Source organism: Helianthus annuus, chromosome 11, assembly GCF_002127325.2.
Source record: "Helianthus annuus cultivar XRQ/B chromosome 11, HanXRQr2.0-SUNRISE, whole genome shotgun sequence".
Lineage (NCBI taxonomy): Eukaryota > Viridiplantae > Streptophyta > Magnoliopsida > Asterales > Asteraceae > Helianthus > Helianthus annuus.
In genome coordinates, this window is record NC_035443.2 from 170,348,531 (window position 1) to 170,363,303 (window position 14,773).

The following is a 14,773-nucleotide window of genomic DNA, read 5'->3' on the forward strand; positions in this document are numbered from 1 at the left end:
TCCCCTAGTTGTGGTTCTTCAGGCACTGGCGGAAAGTGACTCGCACTCAAGTGGCGAGGGGTGCTGAAATGGAATTCCCCTCCTCGGGTGGACATCCGCGCGCCTGATCTCCTACGCCTTGGCGGATCTGGAAGTACAGGTTGAACTGGTGGCGGTGGAGGCGGTGGCGTAACTGCCACGAATCGCGAATCCTCGGAGGGATCCTGTTGCTGCTGTTGGTCATGAGGCGAGAAATGATGAGAAGGTGTGAAGTACCAATCACATTGGTCAAACCTCGCCTGATAACTGTCGAGACCTTGATAGGGTGTTCCATGAAAGGATGACCCATCAGAGATCTCGATTAGATGGTTGGGAGTACCCCTTGCAGGCTCGACGGGATTTGTATCCTCGTCCATATCTACCGCATTATCTTCAGAAAAGTGATCCTCTGGTCCTAAAGGGTTGTACCCTATTGGTTCTTGGACATAATCCGCCGGGTTGAACTGTCCTCGGAAGAAAGGAGTAGGATCGCCAAAAGAATGATGTGAAGCTGAACGCTGGAGAGGTATAAATGATGGTTGAGGGTTATTGGGTTCATTTTCTGAGTTTGGTCCAAAAGAATGACGGTATGAAGGTGTCGAACTGTGCGAGGTGGAATGTCTTGCAGGTTCGAAGAGGTTCCTTCTACGCCTCTGTGGTTCCTCACTCCTTGTACTCGAAGGAGCTCGCATGTTCGAAGGTCCGGCCTCGTGATCATTGTGAGTAGTGATCAGCCCTTTGCCTCTTCCTCCTCTTCCTCTTCTAATCGCTGGTGGCATATTTCCTGCTTTCAAAACTTTTAAATCACAATAAACAATAAAAAGACAAACTGGAATAACAATTCGAATTTGTCCTATGTTCTTGTCTAGACTCAAGTATGTGCAATTGTGTCATTGAGATTAAACACATAAGGATAGTGTTTAATTCACTCAACGTTGGCTCTGATACCAACCTGTCACACCCCGATTTCCACGTGTCTCACCGGTGGGCCCGGTGGGGGATTACCGTGACGTAGTTGGCAACAATATAGTCAAACCACACAATTATATGAATGCACAGCGGAAGCATAAAGATAAATATATTTCAACATTGAACGTAATATCAAAGTATCACCATTGTTGAAATAAAATCCACAGGGGATCAATAATAAGATAAAAATAATTGTTCAACAAACGTAGGCATCTTAAGCTTGCGAGACTCTTTATTGATGCTAAGGAGAAATATCCAGCCAATTACGCTTAGTACCTGCATTTAGTCTTTTTTGGGAAAATACGTCAGTTTACACTGGTAAATACATTCAACCGACACTTTTGTAAAATGTTTAATAAAAAATTGATTTGAATGCACAAGGCACAAACTCTTTATAACTTGGGATAATTTTTAATTAAATCTTGTAAAGAATTACATGTTTACTATGCGTTCGGTCGCCCGGGTCGTGCCGGGTTAAAGATTAATAGACACACCACATAGCATAAAACCGTGGCGGGAAAACCAACGGCTATACCTTTGTAATCATGGACATAATGTCGGGTGTACGCCTACACCCGGATGTCAAGGTTGTGGCCATTTCGTAAAATGCTGCCAAGGATATCCGGGACATGGTCATTAAGCTCCCAAAGGCGTAAAGCCAACAAAACAAATTTTTAAACGGGTCACATTGATAATACCCAACTACTAATGAGTTGGGGTCAATTGCCCGACCAAGCGGTATTTTAAATACCGTAACCCAAGCCCGTATAACGGAAAACAAGTTAAAAGTATTTACCTTTGCAAGTATAAATCCTTAATCGAATAAATTGCAAATAGCTTTTACTGGTCTCCTATTCTGGAACGAAGGTTTAAAATAACCTATTAGAATCCTAACGGGTCTTTAATTTAGCCGTAGCTTAGACCGGTCAGTTTCAAAGGATAGATACGGTTTAATCGCGTAAAAGGCGAAAACCGGGAATGGAATGTGATTTGGACCCAACAAGTTTGAAGACCTGTTTTATATGGGTATAATAACCACACTCTGGATTTTGGGGTCAAAACAATATGGTTTGACCCGTTTCGGCTAGTTTATGTAAACTAGTTACATAAGCCGAACCGTGCGCGCAAATGGCGTAACGGGTAACCGTAGGAGTCCTACACAGGTTTCCTAAGTCAATATGCTTTAAAGAGGTTGTGGCATCTATAGGATACCTTCCATAATGCCCGTAACGAGTTTAAATCCATTTTATGCTCCGTAGGGATATTTCGGTCATTTTAAAGATTATAAAAGAGATTTCTGAGTTCTACAGGAAATCTGAGTTTTCCGAATAGTTTATAAAGTTCAAAATACTCTATTTATTATTTAAAACCAGTAGCAACTGGAATCGGGTCAAAAGACCTTGTAGAACTCAAGTTATGTCCGAAAAGGGTATATTCGGTATTTACCGAACCGTTGCCATAACCGCAGGTTATGAGCAGGTTAAAAATAATTAAAAATCTTTAAAATCCCAAAATATTATTTTACATCAGTGTGTAAAAGGTTTGGTGTCGAAATCTGGGTTTTGATAGGCGTTATGCTAATTGCGCTATTTAATTACTAAAGTTTCTGTAATTTGCGCTATTTAGCATAACTCCTGTTTTGGACCTCGGATTGACGTGAAATTTTAGGGACATGTTTAGAAATTAGTAACTAAGGTTATGGTCCTTTCACATGTCCGAAATTCTCGTTTTAAATTGAAAAGGGCGTTACGGTCAACTTTTAAGCATTTAACGGAAAGGTGTAAAAGACTCGGACAAACAACGAACCGGTCACAGAGGGTTATGCCATCATATAACCTGCTCCTAAGAGAGTCCTAAGGCATATCTAAATCATACTTTAACGGGTCAGAACTGAAGTCAAAGCAAAAGTCAAAGTTTTGCGACTTTCGGCTCCAAATCGGGTCAAAACAGTAAATGGTCGGATCAAACAAGCTTAGACTAGTTAATATACTTGTTATCATGTTTTATGAGTGTTAAAACAGGTTACACACCATCTACATTACTGATTATGCATAAAATCGTAAAATAGCATTTCTGTTGACTTTTTCTAAGCATGTTTGACTCGACATTCTGACTAGTTAGAGTGGGGATCAGAGGGTGCCCTTTTAGGGGTTTAATGCCCACATGATTACCAACATATAAATACTTTTGATTCGACAAACCACTGGACCATTTGTGATTTATCGTAAAGTCAATCGTTAATTACGACGGATTGACTTTTAAGCTAAAACTATTGAAAACTAAGCCACAAAGGGTTAGGCAAACTTACAGAAGCTTGGTGCACGACTAGGGATGTTAGAAGAATGCTTGAGAGCTCCAGAGGTGATCAAGAAAGCAGGTTTGAGGTGTGTTTCAAATGTGTGCAATGCATTGCCTTTTATAGTGAAAATTTTGGCATAAGATCATTACAACTCACCCTATAATTGCTTATGGATGATCAGCAGGTGTCCCTGAGTGCTAGGGGACATGTAGGGGGCGCTCATGCTTCAATTAATGCATCCAAGATCGTTTAAAAGCTCAAACAGTGAATCTGCCCATGTTTACTGCATCTGGAGGTCTTACGCGGCCCGCATTAGAGATCAGGCAACATGGACGCGGGCCGCCTGAATCCTCATGTCAGTAAACGAATCAGCAGGTGGCTCGCGGCCCGCATTAGCTTGCTTGTTTCCTTAACGCGGCCCGCCTGAGGCTTGATTTCCAAGATTTTCAAATCTTTTGCAATCATTGACCTGACCTTTCGGTTTCGAAGGGGTAACTTTGCGATTTGGGCCTCGATTATTTACAAATAAGGGCCTCGTAACTTTTACCCGTGCCGTTAAGTCCCCGGTTAGTTTAATCACTATCCGAAAAGCCTTAACTTTTATTGTTGACGCTTTGGACCCCTCGCATACGAGATTGATCATAACTTTCTCGTTTTAAAACGGAACTTTGCGAAATTTATATCGTACATTCTAGTGAGCGTAATTTACTGCTACAAAGTCTTGGGTTCGTCAAAGGGTCACTCAGAGGTATAAATTAAACATGTTGACACCTTTAACCCCTATAGTTTGTAATCTCCCACTTTCTTCCGCATTTCGCCCCGTACGATCCATGATTCATTCGTTTGGAGGTACGAGCATCATTTAGGGTGACTGTACAGTATATTTACCCCTTGTTGACATTTTTAACCCTCGAATTTACATACTTTCAAGGTTTGTCAACTTTAGTCCTTTATTTAGTATTTAATACCACGTGTAAACCTAAGACACGTGTCAACACATTATTGGACACAAAATTTCAAGGTGTTACATGATGATGGTAGTAATGATGTGGTGGGCAATGGTGGTTTAAGGAGGTGGTGGCAAGTAGCGGTTTTAGGAGGTGGTGGCTAGTGGAGGTTTTAGGAGGTTGGAGGTGATGGTTTTAAGATGAAGAAGAAGTGGAAGGTGGGTCCCACCTTTTTGTCCAAAATTAAATAATTAATTGACACCATAACCTTTTTTTATTTCTTTTAATGTTTTAATTGTCATTTCACACCCACTTAACTGATAAAACTAACCTCCATCCACTTTAGGGATTATCCGAGTAATAACTAGTCAAACCACAGTGAACAAGAATGTAATTTTAGAAATTTGGGGACTAAAGTTGAAATTTGGGCAAACCACATGGATTATCCAAGCATTTTTATCCATCTATCATGCTTCTTAGTTGAATTTTCTAGTTAGCCACATTTAGTCCCTCTAGTTTGTTTGATGAACTTGTTTTACCATTTTTATACATCTAACCTAGCTTAGATCTTATGTTTTGTTCATTTTTTTCCCAACATTGCCACTAACTAACATGAGTCATACTAACAAGTCAAAATGAATACTAACCTAGCTTAGATCTTAGATCTAAGTATTCACACACACACATACGTCAGCCATGCAACACCTGTATGAAAGTAAGTACCATTCCCGTTAAGGACATGTTTTCTTGTTCATATGTCAAGGGTTGGTAAGGTTTTGCGCGTTGTATCGAATTAAACCACATGCTCCACCTCTTGTGCAGGCCCCCGTCAATTCCTTTATAATTTAGCATGTCCGTGTACTCCCCGAGTACTCTCGGTCTAAGCCGACTACTCTAAACTCCCCGGTCGACCGACTAGGGAACGCCTAGCGACTTTTGCAACCATGGATAAAGTAGAGGGACCAAAGGTGATAAATTAGAAATTAGTTTTTAATTAAATAAAACATTAAACACCAAAACACACACCCTAAGTGTGTGTTCTGGTCGAGTTCTTCACAGGAGCCAAGAAGAGCTCCTAAGCTCAAACCCTAATCAATAAAATTTCACCAAATCAAAGGGGCAAATCAAGTCCAAACAGAAATCTAAACTCAAATTAGTGATCACCTCCGTGAAAGGACCATAAGGTATGCCAAATTTCATTATTTAGTTTCATCTCGAGTTCTTGATGACCATAAGAAATCGAAAATTGAGCTTTAATGTTTGATGTTTGGATGAGATTAGGAATGAAATCATGTCTAGGAGTAAACCCTAGTCAATAACTTGTTGAATTAGTGTTCAAAATTATGAAATTCATGATCATCCATTTATGTGTGTTTAATGGGTTTTGTAGAAACATGATGAACACTAGAAGCATGATTATGTAACTAGTGTTATTTGAACTCTATGAAGTTAGTTTTGATATTGAAGTATAAATTAGACATTAAATTGGTAAAAGATATTAAAATTGGTGAAATAACTAGTCATGAAACTTGATTGCTAATTTTATAAAATCATGCTCATTAGGTGTCACACCCCGATTTCCACGTGTATCACCGGTGGGCCCGGTGGGGGATTTTCGTGACGTAGTTGGCAACAATATAGTCAAACCACAATATATAAATGCACAGCGGAAGCATAAAGATAAATAGTATCCAACCATTTATTTTAATATCGAGCGTATCACATATAGTTGAATAGTATCCACAGGAGGGATCAAAAATAAATAAAAATGTTGTTCAACAGATAAGACATCAAGCTTGCGAGACTTCTTAAGATGCTAAGGAGCTATTGCCAGCCGATTACGTGTAGTACCTGCACTTAATCTTTTTGGGAAAATACGTCAGTTTACACTGGTAAATACATTCAACTGACACTTTTGTAAAATGTTTATTAAAATTGATTTGAATGCACGAGGCACAAACTCTTTTATAACTTGGGAGAATTATTTAAAATTATAATCTTGTGAACGAATTACATGTTCCTTCTATGCGTTCAGTAGCCCGGATCTAGTCCGGGTTAAAGATCAATAAACACACCACTTTGCGTAAAACCGTGGTGGGTAAACCAACGGCTACGTCTTTTATAATATAGACATAATACCGGGTGTACGCCTACACCCGGGTGTCGAGGTCGTGGCCATTTCGTAAAATGATGCCTAGGATATCCGGGACATGGTCATTAACCCCCCAAAGGCTTTTAAGTAACAAGACTGTTTAAATGAGCCGATCAAATTATTCAATTAACCACCTAAGCGATGGAAGATTTGATGCTCAATCAAGCGGTATTTTATATACCGTAACCCAAGCCCGTATAAGGGAAAATAAGTTAAAAGTATTTACCTTTGCAAGTATTGTCCTTAATCGATTAAATCATAGATATCTTTTACTGGGGCTCCTATTCTAGAACGAAGGTTTTAAAATAACCTATTAGAATCCTAACGGGTCTTTATATTAGCCATAGCCTAGACCGGTTAGTTTCGAGGGATAGATACGGTTTAATCGCGTGAAAGGCGAAAACCGAGAATGGAATGTGATTCTGACCCAACAAGTTCGGAGACTTGTTTTATACGGGTTTAATATTCACACTCTGAATCTTGGGGTCAAAATGATATGGTTTGACCCGTATCGGCTAATTTATGTAAACTAGTTACATAAGCCGAACCGTGCGCGCAATAGGCGCAACGGGTAACCGTAGGAGTCCTACACTGTTTTCCTAAGTTAATATACTTTAAAGAGGTTGTGGTATCAGTAGGATACCTTCCATAATGCCCGTAACGAGTTTTAGTTCCTTATACGCCCCGTAGGGGTTTTCCGGTCATTTTAAAGACTTTTAAAGGGCTTTCTGAGTTCTACAGGAAACCTGAGTTTCCCGATCAGTCTAATAAGTCTAAAATATCTTATTTATTATTTAAAATCAGTAGCTACTGGAATCGGGTCAAAAGACCTTGTAGAACTCAAGTTTTGGCCGAAAAGGGCATATTCGGTATTTACCGAACCGTAGCCATAACCTCAGGTTATGAGCAGGTTAAAATTAATTAAAAATCTTTAAAAATTCCAAAATATTATTTTACTACAGTGAGTAAAAGTTTTGGTGACGAAATCTTGGTTTAGGTAGGCGTTATGCTAATTGCGCCGTTTATTACAAAAGTTTCTTATAAATGCGTTATTTAGCATAACTCCCATTCTAGACCTCGGATTGGCGTGAAACTTTAGGGACATGCTTAGAATTTAGTAATCAAGGTTATGGCCCCTTCACATGTCCGAAATACTCGTTTTATTTTAAAAAGGGCGTTACAGTCAACTTTTAAGTAATTAACGGAAATGCGTAAAAGACTCGGACAAACAACGAACCGGTCACAGAGGGTGATACCATCACGTGACCTGGTCCTAAGAGAGTCCTAAGTGTAACGCCCCGTGTTTTCCAAAAGTCAAAGTCAAAGTCAAGAGTTGACTGTTATTGGAATTAAAGATTAATAAAGATTAATTTCATTTTAGTTTCATTTTGATTTTCATATTATTTGGAGTAAGTGTTGTATAATCAAACTAATCGGACGATAACCAAACTGTGAATCAACGACCGACTGTGAATGATAGGAAGTAACAATGCAATAAAGCCAGTCAATCAATAATCAAGCTAATCAGATCAATCATCGAACCCGAGTGTGGAATAATTTTAATGCTTTTATACGTGTGTGTGTGCCTTACGTGTTACTTGTGCATGTTTACTTTTTATGTTAAAGTGTGTGGTGAAACAATCAAATCAATCAAAACTCAAAGGTGAATCAAACTCAATGGAAATCGAACCCGAAATGGTTGTAAGGATGCTTGTATGTTAGATATAGTAGTTGAGACTAAAAGTAATTTGATTAGGAATTCTATCATTCTCAAATCATCGTTCATCGAACTCGAAATGTCAAAAATCGTCGCGAAACACTCAAAAACTAGGCAAGCCGTTCGAACAGGGCAACCTGATCGAACAGGCTAGCCGATCGAACAGGGCAACCTGATCGAACAGGCTAGCCGATCGAACAGGCTGTTCGATCGGACAGCTGCTCGATCAGGGATGCTGTTCGATCAGCTGGCCCTTTCCTCTTTTGGAAGCCTATAAATAGGGCTGTCCTTGTCAAACTTTCCACTTTTGGAAAAGCTCTGACCGACCAGCCTCTTCTTCTCACTAAATCTCAGATTTCTCTCAAACCGGTAAGTATTTTGCTCTAATCCTTGTACGTTTTTGTTCATTAATCGATTCTCCATCTTTCTATCTTTCAAAATCTGAATTTCATCCATGAAATCACCAAGATCTAGGTGTTCTTGAGTGATGTCATCATGGTGTTCTTGGTGTTCATCAAGAACTTCATGTTCTGGACTTCATTCAACCATGAATAAGCTAGATCTAACCGATTTCCACATAAATAACCTAAAATCTTCCAAAGATCTTAACATTTCACGGTGGAAAAGGATTGGAAGATGGGTTTTCATCTATCTTTCAACTCTTTTACACTCAAAAAGGTGAAAACGAGACTTGAACCGATTTACAAATCAATCTAAACAAACACATGGTTCAAGATTCGGGTTCTACCAAGAGATATACCGATTTCGGGTTAAACGTTGAACTTAGGTTCCAAACCGTCTCTGACCGAGTTTGGGTGATTCCTGCTCGAGTCAGTAGACTAAGTAAGGACTTCAGTTTTGTGGTTCAACTCGTAGTCAAAATATCTCTAAAACATCACCAAGTAACGGGAATAACCAAGTGTTAAGTGATAGGTTAACCGAATCGAGAAGCTGGCCGAACGGCTAGGCTGTTCGATCGAACAGCCCAACCGAACGACTATGCCAGCCGATCGACTAGGCTAACCGATCGACTAGCACTTAGTCCCACAAACTCACAAAGTGTAGTATTGACGAGGTACTGTTCGATCGACTACGCCACTCGATTGTAATCATTACTGCTCGAATCATGAGATACTACACTTCAACACTTAGACTTTTCGAAACATTGGAATGTCACCCGATCGAGCATGCCAGCCGATCGAGTGACATGTTTGAAAACAATAAGGTACTAACCGATCGGTTGGGCTAACCGATCGAACAGCTGTTCGATCGGCCAACTTGAAAGGTAGTACAAACCATCATACACAAACACATCCTTCACATCAAAGGAAGAAACAATCCACTTGAAGGAACCAGCCGATCGAGCCAGCCGGCCGATCGAATGGATGTTCGAACGGACTTTCAAACCAATCGAACAGCCCACTCGATCGAACTGCTGTCCGATCGAATGGCCTACTCGATCCAAGTACATTGTTTACTTTTCCGCGTTACTCATCGTTGTGTTATCGAACTATTCAGGCTAACCTATTCTCAGTGCTCCCTTCAATCCACAACCAACCACTGTGAGTATACTCGATCCCTTTTTGCTTTCAGCACTTTTGGGTGTTACATACGTAAACTATCAAAAATCACAATCAACACAAACTATTTGAACGCTAACCTATTTGCATGTGCTACTTGACTAAATGATTGCTGTTTATTATGTTTACACGTGGAGTGCTATCTACCTGCTTTAGCAACATAGTACTATAGTTTGGACTCAGCACCCGTTCACACGGGGGTTGCTAAGGACAATTTCTTGCATGGATTACGGTGGTAATCATGTATTGCGAACTGTCTCGGACAGTCAACCCGCAGTCGTTGGTATCGATGGTCCCATGTCGATAATTTACATGCATCGTTTTCCCTTGTGTACGTGCTTGGTTATGCGTAAACTATTCGAACTCTCTATGCTATATCAAACTTGTGTACTCACCTTTACATTATATGTATTGACTTTTATTTTAACGTATGTGACAGGTGTTTAAGCTACTAGCTTGCTAGGGAAGCGAAGCAATAATAAGCTTCTAGGAGCCTGTGACCTTAGGACAGTGTCCACGTACCTGCTCCAGGGCCATAATTATCTGTAGGTCTTGTACTGGCACCTGTAGTCAGTAAGATTTACGGATAGCCGTCTAGAAGTCTTAGAACAATATTTAAATTCGGTCTGTAATAATTAAGAATTTGAGTTGTCGGAACAGTTCCCATATTGTTTAGTTGATTTCTATGATAACTTGTTATATTTGGGACACGGTATGGGACGTGTTATATAACTGAATTGTATGATAGTTGTTGTGGAAACTTCTGAACAATCTGTTTCGCTCAGTGCCGCGCCCCGATGATTCCGCCATCGGTTGGGGTGTGACAGATTGGTATCAGAGCTGCAACTATAGGGAATTAGGTTAGACACGATCTAGTCCGGATCGCTGTCTTAGAGACCTAGACTATAGTTAGGAACCAAGAGACCAAGTCTATGTGCTTATTTTATGTTGTTTCCTTCTATTCTATCATTACATCCGAACTCCGAGCCAAATTTCGTAATTTGGACGGGATTAGGAGTGAAATCCGCAAATTCCTGCCTAAATTACAAATTTTGCCAATTATTTTGTGCGATTTCTATCAACAAACGGGGGAGAATTATACCAAATTAGGGCTGAAACCCGTAATTTGATGAAAACTTTCCTCTAAGATTTTCTTAAAACAAGGAAGAAATTTCTAAGCTAGGGGTGAAACCCTAACCTTGGCAGTTATTCCAACTTTATTTTATCTCGCCAAGGCAATTGACGGACTCCAACGACCTGAACTCACGAGTATGGCCTAGAATGCGCATGCATAATGCCCAAGAATCGAGGCAGAGACATGTCCCCTAGAGTCGAAAGTGACGACAAGTCAACTGTGAATAGTTAAATTGCCATGGTTAGTCAAAGTCTAGTAGCCGCAGACAATCCATTTTCCGATTATTGAGTGTTGCTTTGTTGATTTTATATGATTTACCTGTTTACGTGTTTTAAGATTCGTTGATTACTCCATTTGTTATCAATCTGCGTGACCTTTGTTGCTATCCCATCTCGATTCAAATCCCTGTTGATGTGATCTAAACGAAACCAGTGTGCTATGCTACGCTATACGACTAAGTTAGACGATACGATGTGATGCTATCCGATATGCAAAACGAACGACACTCGACTTGTGGCTGTAGGTTTCTGTTTTCTGACCGCCTCTGTGATAAAATTGCGTACGTGTTTAGGAAATTAAGTGCTCTATTTGCTTAATTGCTTATGTGCCCTAATTGCTTCTGTGCTTATGTGCCTCTATGATTATGTGCTTATGTGATTATATGTGTTACGTGACGAGAGATGCGACGTGATTCTAAGCTTTAGAGATCTAAGAACGTGTGAGACTCGAATTCGTTGTGTTGAGCCTGTGACGATGTCTATTGCAGACCATGTCGTCATCTGGACAACCTAGATCACGCTCGCGTCTTACCCGCCAGGAGAAAAGAGATCGACGTCTGGCTGCTATCATCTCTAAGACCGTGGCGAAGGCCGTGAGTGAGGTTTATGAGAACGCCAGCAAATCATCTGAGATGTCACAAGCTGATGCTCCGAAAGAATCCAGCAAGACTGCTTTTAGCTTCAAGCAATTTAAGGCATGTGGGCCAAAAGAGTTCACCGGCGAGGATGGTCCAACGGCTATGTTTCACTGGTTTGACTCGATAGAAGTCACCTTTCGTCAAAGTGGATGCCCAGATAATCTCCGGACTCTCAATGCTACTGGCGTCTTCCAGTCCCGTGCTTTGGACTGGTGGACTGCTGAAAGAAACAAGCGCGGAAACGACGCAGCCTATGCTCTGTCATGGAAGAAGCTGAAGGAAATCATGATCGAAGAATACTGTCCCTCCCATGAGCGTCATAAGTTGGAGGATGAATTCTGGGGTATTAAACAAGACAAGGGTGACAACGCCGGTCTCACTGCTCGCTTCAAGCAGTTAAGCATCATCTGTCCAGACCAGGTCAAGACTCCCGACATGACCATCAAAAAATACATCCGCGCTCTTCCTGACTGTGTAGCGGATTTTGTCCTAGCTTCAAAGCCCGCAACGATTGAGGAGACCTACCTGCTCGCCGCTGAGATTAATGACAAGCGGGTGAAGGCTGGTTTCTGGGATAAGCAAGTCAAGCCCCTGCATCAAGTCACCGCCGCATCAACCGACAACACCACCACTCAAGCCTCCAAGTCTTCGAGAAGAAGAAAGAAGAACAAAAGTTGCGCTGCCGCAACCACTGCTGCTCCACTACAGTCTGTACCAGCCCAGCAGCAACAGCCACAGCGTTCAGCGCCAGTGATCAATGCGCCGCCAGCTAAGCGTGCGTACACCGGCCCCCACCCACTCTGTGCTACATGTTCCTATCATCACCCGGTGGGTGTGGCTTGCCGATTCTGTGCCCACTGCAACGTTTACGGGCATTTCACTGCGAGTTGCCGCTATGGTCCTCGTCAAACGCAAGCTCAGGCTGCTGTTAACCAAGCCCTGCTACCTGCTCCTCAAGCTCCTCAAGCTGCACAGGCCCCGGCAAACAATGTTCGGACCTGCTTTGCATGTGGTGACCCTAACCACTTCGCAAACCGGTGCCCGAACAGGGTGGTGAAACAAGAAGCCCAACAACCCCAGCAACAACAACAACAGCCTCAACAGCAAGCAGCTCACGCCAGAACCTTCAACATCAACGCACGCCAGGCTCAAGCTGATAACAACGTGGTCAATGGTACGTTCCTTGTGAATGGTATATATGCATCATGTTTGTTTGATACTGGAGCCGATAACTGCTTTGTGTCATTTGAATTTGAGAAGCTTCTTAGACGTAAGCGCTCTTATCTTTCGACACCTTTCGAAGTAGAAGTCGCTACCGGAAGAACCATTGCTGTAAATTCTGTGCTCCGTGATTGTACTCTCGAGCTCAACAATCATATATTCCCGATTAGTCTCATTCCAATGCAGCTCGGAAGTTTCGATGTCATAGTAGGCATGGACTTTCTTCGTGAAAACCGTGCTGAAGTTGTGTGTTCCGATAAGATGATTCGTTTTGTGCTAGCTAGTGGTGATATTCTATGTGTTTATGGTGAAACTACTGCAAAAGATCTCAAGCTCATGTCCTGTCTTCAAGCTCGCAAATATCTCCGCAAGGAATATCGAGCCTTCTTGGCCAACATTGTTGTAGCAGAGACGGACAAGAAAAAGAAAGTTGAAGTCAAGGATGTCCCCGTTGTCCGAGAATTTCCTCAGGTGTTCCCTGATGATCTTCCTGGATTACCTCCAAGTCGTGATATCGACTTTCGAATCGACCTTATTCCAGGAGCCAACCCAGTGGCCAAAGCTCCGTATCGACTCGCTCCATCTGAGATGCGAGAACTCTCAAACCAACTCCAAGAGTTACTTGAAAAAGGCTTCATTCGCCCGAGCACTTCTCCATGGGGCGCACCAGTCCTTTTCGTCAAAAAGAAGGACGGGTCGTTCCGAATGTGCATCGATTACCGGGAATTGAACAAGCTGACCATCAAGAACCGATACCCCTTACCAAGAATCGATGATCTGTTCGACCAACTACAAGGTGCTCAGTGTTTCTCCAAGATTGATCTACGTTCAGGCTACCATCAGTTGCGGATTCAAGAGGAAGACATACCCAAAACCGCTTTTCGAACCCGATACGGCCACTACGAATTTGTTGTCATGCCTTTTGGTTTGACCAACGCACCCGCGGTCTTTATGGATCTGATGAATCGCGTGTGTAAACCGTTCTTAGATCGTTTCGTCATTGTATTTATCGACGATGTCCTGATCTATTCCAGATCGAGGGCCGAACATGCGCAGCATTTGCGATTGGTTCTCGAGTTGCTTCAGGGAAACCAACTTTACGCCAAATTCTCCAAGTGTGAGTTCTGGTTGGAGGAGGTTCAATTTCTGGGTCACATTGTGAATAGTCGGGGTATACACGTTGATCCTGCAAAGATTGAGGCAGTCAAGGGATGGGTTACGCCAAAGAATCCGTCAGAAGTTCGCTCTTTTCTCGGATTAGCTGGTTACTACCGGCGATTCATCGAAGGATTCTCAAAGATTGCTGTACCGCTTACCTCCCTTACTCATAAAGACAAGCCTTTTGTGTGGGGAACCGCGCAGGAGACTGCTTTCCAAACCCTCAAACACATGCTGTGCCATGCACCAGTTCTTACACTGCCGGACGGAAGCGATGACTTCGTTGTCTATTGTGATGCTTCAAACCTTGGACTTGGCTGTGTTCTCATGCAACGAGACAAGGTTATAGCTTACGCATCTCGACAGCTCAAAATCCACGAGAAGAACTATACAACCCATGACCTCGAGCTAGGCGCAGTTGTCTTTGCTTAAAGATTTGGCGACACTACCTGTATGGTACAAGGTGTACGATCTTCACCGATCACAAGAGCCTACAACATATCTTTAACCAGAGAGAACTCAATATGCGTCAACGACGATGGGTAGAACTTCTCAACGATTACGACTGTGAGATCCGTTATCACCCAGGCAAGGCGAATGTAGTTGCAGACGCCCTCAGCAGAAAGAATTACGTGATAGGTGTTCGAAACATCCAGGCTCA